Source organism: Haliaeetus albicilla, chromosome 18 (assembly GCF_947461875.1).
Source record: "Haliaeetus albicilla chromosome 18, bHalAlb1.1, whole genome shotgun sequence".
Taxonomy (NCBI): domain Eukaryota; kingdom Metazoa; phylum Chordata; class Aves; order Accipitriformes; family Accipitridae; genus Haliaeetus; species Haliaeetus albicilla.
In genome coordinates this window covers 16,559,675-16,568,855 of record NC_091500.1, presented here as the reverse complement: position 1 = coordinate 16,568,855, position 9,181 = coordinate 16,559,675, and positions in this window count along the sequence as shown.

Sequence of the window (9,181 nt, the reverse complement as noted above, 5' to 3'; positions counted from 1 at the left end):
GGTGTAGTTACAGGCAGAGTAATTGTGTCTCTTCTAAATGCGCATGGTTAATGGATTTAACTGCAAAGCTTTCAAAGCCTGTGTATAACAGAGCAGTGTCAATGTGGTTTTTGTGCTGTCATGATATGGCTTCCCATAGAGCAAGGCAAGGATTTATTAACCACTGGCCCTCGCAAACCAAGTGGTCTCAGTCTGCTGGAAGAGTAAAAATGTGAGAAGAGTGGGAAGCCAGGGCAGGGCTGCGCTATTTCTAGCAACACAGTGCTCCGAGCAAGAGATGGAAAGGTGAAGATTTAATTGCAAAGTGCTAACACCGAGGCAGGCAGCAATTGTTTTCCAAGTCCGAGTGGTTTGTATGCTGTGGAGCAGGGTGTGGGGCTGAAAATGAGTATAGCTATTAGCACGCTAACTGTTGCTGTTTCATCTTCAGGATCTCATTTAACACCTTAGTGTAATAAGGATGGAAATAATAAATTGTGTAAAACCTTGTGTGTGGACTCACTTCATGCTGACAGTGGCACATTTCCCATAAGGCAGTCTAATGCCATGCTGCTTTTAGCTGAGTCAGTGCACGGCACTGGCAAAAGCCTTTGCTCAACAGCTGGCAGCGATTCAGAAGCTGTTTGGTTGGATGCAGCACATCTTCATGCTCCCTTTTGATCTGAGGGGTCCTCAGAGGAGGTTTATCTTAGAGGTGTGAGCCTCAGCCTATTGTGGCAGTAGGTTTAGTTGACTTTTGAAGACCTATTGAAAGAGTACAGACTCTTGGGGTCTATGGAAAACATGCAGTGGAAACTACCAGTGGTGAGTCTCTGGCCTTGGGGTGAGAAGATTGGTTTTATTCTTCATTCTGTTGTTGACCTCCTCTGTAAGCGAATTTATCTTTCTTTCTTTCAGCTACATGCTCTGTGTACAGCACCAGGCAGAGCGGGTCCTGCTGCACCCACTGAAGACGCGGTTTGAGCTGCGCAGCTCTTGGTCACGCAGGGATCCGAGAAAAGTCCACACCCTGATGTTGGTGCCTGGGGGACGCACACGTGCTAGACCACGCTGCCCAAAGCACAAGCAGACTATGCCAAGCACGGGACCCTGCTGCATGCTCGTGTCCATCCCTGCATGCCCAAGTGGTCCACCCGCCTGAGAATAACTTTCTCATCCCTGGGTTACTATGGGGTGTGACTGGCGTGGAGTGCCCTACCCCAACATGGCAGCTGGACGCTTGGGCTAAGTCATATGCTTATAGCCTCAGCCACTGTCTCTGCCTGCTTTTTGCAGTGTTTCTAGCTCTTCATTGCAAGACCAAACCAAATGAGGCCTTAATCTGAATAATCTACCACCTCCTGAGATGGAGAAGTCCTAGACCAAGACCGCAGGTCCACACTGGGGAACACCACTGCATTCCTGCAGTGCTTTGGATGCCTCTGCAGCAGGATTGCTTACAAATCCTGTAATCCATTAACACTGACTGCTTTAATATTGCACCAAAGTTACCTTGATTTTATTAGCTATAAGAATGATGCAATGACTGCTGTTACATTTGTATCCTTAAATTGTCATTTTAAGACATCAGGGGAACAAAGCCCTTTTAAAAGTTGGATTCAATAACTTTTTATAAAGGAGAAATAAATGTATGTCATCTGCAGAGATATGAGAACTTCTCAGTGCTTTGATTTGTCACTTAACTACATTACTTTCTTTAGCTTTTTTGTAGTATTCAGATTTCTATATGAATGTCAGACACGGCTATTTCATAGGCTTTATTTTAAACACTTTTAATCATACTGAAACAAAATCAGAGGAATCTACATTGTGCTACAAACACAAGCTGGTATCAACAGGCATCTTACTGAGGATTTCTACTGCTCTTCATCTAGCTTTATTCAAAAAATGGGAAAACAGAAGTCTGGTCTTTTAAAATAGTTGTATGATGGCTTCCTCCTGTTAGTTTTGAATATTGGGTACAGGCATCTGTAAGAAAGTTGTTGCTCTTGGAGTCTCAATTTACTTAATTTTCCTCTTATCATAAAAGAGCCTTTTAACCCTTAAAGACCTGAGTCTGCTAATATATGCACGTAGGCTTGGGATTTGCACGTGGTCCGAGCTAACGGGGAGTACAAAGAAGGACTCTTCACAACACAGAGGGTAAGCGTAGCAGCAAAGGTCTGCTTTGGGAAGGAGGAGGATATGATTTCTTCTTCTCTTTTTTTTTTCCCCAAAGTTTGTTTTTACACTGCTTCCAGAAGAACTTCCCATAAAGAAGTTATTTAAGTTTGAAATGAGGCTTCTGTTAGCTCACCAGACAAAGCTTTCCCCCAGCTCTTGTTTAACACGGATTAGACTCAAAAGCAGACTTTTGAAGGCATTTTAAGTAGAATAATAATCATCTTGAAAGGATTGTGAGTGGAAGACCCTCCACCCTCCCCCTGGTGAATAAAACATAGCCATTTAATGCTTAATAGAGACCAGCGAGCTTTTCTGTATTAGAAAGTTGTTTTTTCTAGCTCACTGCCTAGAGGCTAATTTGGCTTTAGGTCCAAAAAAACCCAACAGAAACCCCCAACTTCACCATGTTTTTTCTCTCCCTAAACCCAAACTGTCAAGAGTCTTTTTTTTTTTTTTTTTTACAATGCTAAATGTAAATGAACCATAACCAGTTGTACAATGTTATAACAGATTGAACCAGCTTGACCAAACAGTGAGAAGAAGCTATCTAAAAATATGCTCATAGAATGTCACTGCTGGAAGCCTGTGAAAAGGAGATAACACAGCACAGGGAAACGTTTGTCCAATTTGGTGACAGAAGTCACTGTTTTCAGTTACCTCATGATATGGTGATTTTTATGAGCATCTCTCAAACAGTGAACATCTGGAGTGTGTTACCTTTTGGTGTCCGAAGTAGACCCCAGGGCTGCAGCCATCAGTGCTTTCACCTCTGACACTACACAGTTCGAAACACAGACCTACATGGAAATTGGCTACTGCTTCAGCCAACGTCAGGCACCGAGGGAGGGTGAAAACCTGATGGTAATAGTGGTGCATGTCTGGGAAACCCCATATTTACCACCAGGACATGTCACCAGTGGTACCCATGGTGGCTGTCGCACAGCACTGTCCCTGACACAGAGCCTGGATCAGACCCAGGAACTCAAAAGAAGAGATAGAGAGGGATGCCCAGCTCAGCAGCACCTCCTTTTCCATCACTCTGCCCTCCCACCAGGTCCTGGTTCCCTGGGAGTTAACGCCACTGCTGACTGCTTTTGCTCAGTGGTTTGGCTGTGGCCACCCAGTTTTGAAGGCTGTCCCCCTCTGTGCTTCTTGTATCCCCTCCCATGCTTCTTGTAACCCCTCGAGGATGCTGTGGCTGCAGCCTGGGAAGCAGCAGGAGGTGGAGGATCAGCCTTGCATCTTGCGAGGCCCCTCGCCAGCCCTGCCAACTGGAGGGCTGTGCCAGAGCTCCCCGAGGGGCTGGCCGCTGCTTCTGCGCAGGGTACAAAATCCCCTGCTCATGGGACTTGCCATTGCCTGAGACTTCAGAAGTAGCTCAGAGGTTTGCAGCCTGCCGGCTGCTCCCAGCATGGGTTTTAATGTGTGCATGCAAGCAGAGCATCGCCAGGCACCTGACGCAGCGGGGACGTGCCGCCTCCTGCCTCAGCAGCAACAGCCAGGGCTGGTTTTAGCCCCTGCCCTAAATTTAGCCGGCTTAGAGTAATTAATAGCTGGGGGGGGTGTGTGTGTGTGATGTACCCGCATCTCACGACAGGTGCGAAAGGCTTTCCAGGGGTTGCCAGCAGGCTGTAGCTGAGTCCTGTGGTCTTTGTTTAAATAAAGCCATCTCCATGAAACCAGAGGTGGGAGACCAGCGTTTGGCCGAGTGCTGGCACTGGTCCTGCCTGGCTTTTGCAGGGGCGTGATGTCCCACACCTCTCTGCAAGCACATAGGTGAGCCTGCAGGAAGTCTAATGAGGAATAAGGGACTCAGATACCTGCTAGGAAAAGTTGGTTCTCCAGACTCCTGCTGGGCTGGGTGTAATACCCCCACGTAGCAGGGATACCTGATGAGGGAGATTTCTTTGCTCTCCTGCCTTTGGATGCTGTGCTTTACCAAGGGGGTTTTTTCCCCCGTTGGTTTGAGGTTCTGCTATTGTGGGAAGCTTTTCAAAGAGCCCTGAAAACACTTTGCAGCATTTTCTAGAGATGACCACATTCACCGCATCGCCTCTGGAAGTTAGCGATGCTTTGTTCCCAGGTCTCACCTCGACTCGCCGAGCTGTAGCTTGCAGGGGAACTGGAAGTCACCCACTGAAATCTGGGCTCACCCCATGAAATTAGGATCAAAAGCCCCAGCTGACTCTGGAGGCTGAGTAACAACAGCTGGTGGAGGGAGGTGTCAATGGCTGCGCTGTGCTCCTCCAGGCCTCGACTACAGTCAAGGCAGGCAGCCACATGCTTTTTCTGGTGTGACAGCAGGGCGGTGGTTACTCTTTACATCGTCAGGTACTTGTATAAATGCCCAGCTGCTAAATAGGCCTGGGTTTGATATATTTCTGTTCTGCCTCATCAGAGCAGATGATAGCTGTTCACCTCTCTGCAGTAAATAGAAGCAGGGCCAGCTTAGCACCACTGAGAGAGGTAATAAACTTCTGAGCCATGGTTGCTCCTCCTGTGCTTGCCAGGCAAGCTCAATCCAGCTTTCTTCCTGATTTAACAAAACTTTGCATGATTTGTGGCTGCAGTCAGTTGGACTAACTTGAAAAATGAAACCGTTGTGGGCCCTCCAACGTTATGGACTGCATTCTTCATGATCCCTGACTTCCCCTGGAGGTAACGTGCTGGAGAAGATGCTGGCTTGATGCATTTTTGAGTGATACAAATTGAAGATGTCTTTTTTTAATGTTGAGCCAACTGACAAATAGAGGCTGAGAAGAGACTCAGCAGCTGGCTCCTGCCAGCTGATGTGAGCCACTTCCGAAAGCCCACTGGTGCATGCTGCAGTGCAGATGTGTATTGTCAGAGAGCTGCTGCCACCAGCACAACCCCAAGCTCTGCTTCCAGGAGCAGAGCGCAGATGTCTGAGTTGCCAAATAGTTGGACAAGAAAAGCTGATTCCCTTCTAGGGCTGCAAGAAAGGACACACTGGACTGACTTTGTGTTTTTATTAGTGCTTCCATATGAAAGCAGCGTGAGCACACTAGGAAAAGGCATGTTCTCCTCCCAGCAGCGGTGGGAGCAGGAAATGCTGGGCCAGAAGTTAATGTATATTTTCCCTGATCACTAGCACTACTGTGGGAGACAGCAAGGACCTGCTCTTTGCTCTCATCTGGCGAGGACCACTCCTCTTGGCATTTAAACACCTGTGTGAATATGCATTTGTTTGGTGGTTAACTAATTCCTTGTGATGGCAGGGACCTGGGAAACTGGTGATGGCCCTAATTCCTTCTGCTTTCTTCCCATGGCACATCTTTCTCTGGGCTTTAAAGTTATTGCTATAGATTATTTACAGGGTATCGAGAGGTGTTTTGTAGAATCAGTGTGATGGGACACATGGGCCACAACCAGTGCCTTGTTCACCACGTGTGCCAAGTGAGTGGCTTTGAATATACAAGATATAACCAGGCTCAGGGTGGGTGGCGAGTGCTCGTGCTGAGGTACAGCATCATGGCAGGCCCAGGGCAGGAGTGGGATGGAGGGACTCTCCCCCTCAGCAGTCCCATGCCCGTGTCCGACCTCCAGGAGCTGTGAAGGGTGTGCATCCCCACCCTTGCTTTGACATCGCTGATGCGGGACCCTTCTCCCTGGTGGTTCAACCCCACAAGGGAACTAGCTGAGCTCTGGCTCCCAGGATATTTTAGCTGTATTACCAGTTTCTTGCTTTCTTGCACCGTCTTATTATCTCCTACATAGTAATAAGTGCGATAACAGGGGATTGTTTGGGAACAAAGCTACTGATCACCAGCCCTGCTCCCTTATGTCACCCTGTCCTGTAGCCTCTCCCAGAACTCACTGGCAGATGCTCTCCTAGGTGCCCTGACAAGCACCCGACTGCAGTATTGCAGGCCATGATTTGCTTGAGGAAAATAAGGGTTAGGACTGCAGGAAAGTACTCAACACATGGTCAGAAGAGCAAAACCCTAGGAGTGGTCCTCTGTGAAGACACAGGAGACAGGCTGGTCTTGCAAAAGGTGGACAAGGCAGAGCTATCAGCAGAGACTTCTGTTTGATATCTTACTGTGATCTGAAATATTTCCTTCTCCCCCAGTAGCTGCAAATGATGTCACCTGTGAAGGAACCAGCTGAGAAATTCCAAACCACCATGTTTTAATAAATATTAGTATTCTGATGTTCCTGAGGGAAGGGAAGGGCTGTGTGATGGGTTGACCCTGGCAGAATGCCAGGTGCCCACCAAAGCCGTTCTATCGCTCCCCCATCCTCAGCTGGACAAGGGAGAGAAAAATATAACAAAAAGCTTGCGGGTCGAGATAAGGACAGGAAAGATCATTCACTAATTACCGTCACGGGCAAAACAGACTCAGCTTAGGGGAAATTAACTCACTTTTTATTACAAATCAGCCAGAGTAAGGTAATGAGAAATAAAATGAAATCTCAGAACACCTTCCCTCCACTCCTCCCTTCTTCCCGGGCACAACTTCACTCCCGGATTTCTCCACCAAGCCCCCCCCAGCGGCACAAGGGGGACAGGGATGGGGTTTACGGTCATCACACGTTATTTTCTGCCGCTTCACCTCCTCAGGGCGAGGGCTCATCACACTCTTCCCCTGCTCCAGCGTGGGGTCCCACCCACGGGAGACAGTCCTCCACGAACTTCTCCAATGTGGGCCATTCCCACGGGCTGCAGTTCTTCACGAACTGCTCCAGCATGGGTCCTTTCCAAGGAGTGCAGTCCTTCAGGAGCACGCTGCTCCAGCGTGGGCCCCCCACGGGGTCACAAGTCCTGCCAGAAAACCTGCTCCGTGGGCTCCTCTCTCCACAGATCCGCAGGTCCTGCCAGGAACCTGCTCCAGCGCGGTGTTCCCACGGGGTCACAGCCTCCTTCGGGAACCCACCTGCTCTGGTGTGGGGTCCTCCACGGGCTGCAGGTGGAGATCTGCTCCCCCGTGGACCTCCCTGGACTGCAGGGGGACAGCCTGCCTCACCAGGGTCTTCCCCATGGGCTGCAGGGGAATCTTCGCTCCGGTGCCTGGAGCACCTCCTCCCCTCCTTCTACACTGACCTTGGTGTCCGCAGGCTTGTTTCTCTTACATGTTCTCACTCCTCTCTCTGGCAGCTGTTTTCTCACTGTCCCCACTTTTTTTCCTTCTTAAAAAATGTTATCCCAGAGGCGTTACCACTATCACTGATTGGCTCGGCCTTGGCCGGCGGCGGGTCCGTCTTAGAGCCGGCTGGTATGGGCTCGCTCTCTCTCGAACACAGGGGAAGCTTCCAGCAGCTTCTTACAGAAGCCACCCCTGTAACCTCCCCAGCTACCAAAACCTTGCCACATAAAACCAATACAGGCTGCGACAGGAGCAGCCGTGTAGTGCCTATTTGCAGCTAGTGCAGCTGAAGTCAACTTAACTTGGCTAGCAAGGCTGCAGCTTGCACATCTTTGGCCCATCAGCAGGGGAAAGGGGATGAGGTGATATGGAGAACAGAAACCTGAGTGTAGGCGTGTGCTTACCTCCATCTGGGATGTTTCCTTTGCAAAGTGTTTTGATAATTGCCAGCATGAGATGGGGAGACTGCATTCTGCTCAGGGCCAGGGCAGCTGCTGGCAGGAGCTTGGGCCATTTTAATGTTATTTCTAAAAAAAGGCACCAGGGTGCATGAATTTCAGGGAGACCAGAAGAAAGAAGGAGAGGAGCTTTTATAACCCTGGGCAACATGCATTTTATTTTTTTTTTTATCTCTAGGGGACGAAGGATTTTTAATTTTTTTGCTTTTCCTTGCTCTCTGTGCTATGTAACTGGACACAGCCTTTGCAAAACCCTGCCATAGGCTGTGTAAATCTTCACTGGAGGTGTCTGTGTGCATGGACCAGCGATGGTCCGAGGCAGCTGCAAGCAGCCTGCAAAGCCACTGACACTGAGCTCTGGAGAGCTTTCTGGGCCGAGTGCTGCCTAAAAGGGGCTTGGAATGTTAAGCATAAATACCATCTCTGGTTCTTGAGATTCTGTGTCCTCAGCAGTGGGGCTCCAGCAGAGATATTCAAGCCTGATGCTGATGCTGGCACTGCTGATGTTTGCGGGGACTCCGAGGGGTCTGCAGCATCCTCTCCTAGGAGACAGGGGACCTGACAGGGAGTGTTTATCTGTCTCCTCCCAGGGCCACACATGACCCACCCACCCCTCCTGCGTGGGCAGCTCTGTCCCAGACACTGGCGTGCCGTGGAGGGACAAGGGGTGACAGCCTCCCCTGGCACCTTCCCCGTGGCAGAGGTGGTCGGAGGCCTGCAACCTCTCTTTCCCGTCTTGCCTGGAGGGTGCCCGCTCTGGGGACAGGCACTGGTAAAATGCTCTTCCCACACATGCATTCCTACAGAAGTGCTGGAAACCTCCTGGGGAACACTTGTCTCTGCCGTAAAAATCACTGAATGGTTTGGGTTGGAAGGGACCTTAAAGATGATCTAGTTCCAACCCCCCTGCCATGGGCAGGGACACCTTCCACTAGACCAGGTTGCTCAAAGCCCCATCCAACCTGGCCTTGAACACTGCCAGGGATGGGGCATCCACAACCTCTTCCAGTGTCTCACCACCCTCACTGTAAAAAAATTCCTTCCTTACATCTGGTCTAAATCTACCCTCTTTTAGTTTAAAACCATTACCCCTTGTCCTATCGCTACAAGCCCTACTAAAAAGTTTGTCCCCATCTTTCTTATAAGCCCCATTTAATTATTAAAAGGCCACAATAAGGTGTCCCCAGAGCCTTCTCTTCTCCAGGCTGAGCAACCCCAAGTCTCTCAGCCTGACTTCATAGGAGAGGTGTTCCAGCCCTCTGTCTTATTGCTACTCTTTCATTTCTGTTTTTTTATACCGTGTCCAGGTGGCTGACTTTAAAAATGGATGATCTGAACCAGGAGAAACATCTCTGCATTATTTTGCCTGCTAAAAGAGCAGTTACTGCACGTGGTGTCTGGGACCTGGAAGACAAAAAATGCCTTCATCTGTGCATCCCCCAGAACATTATC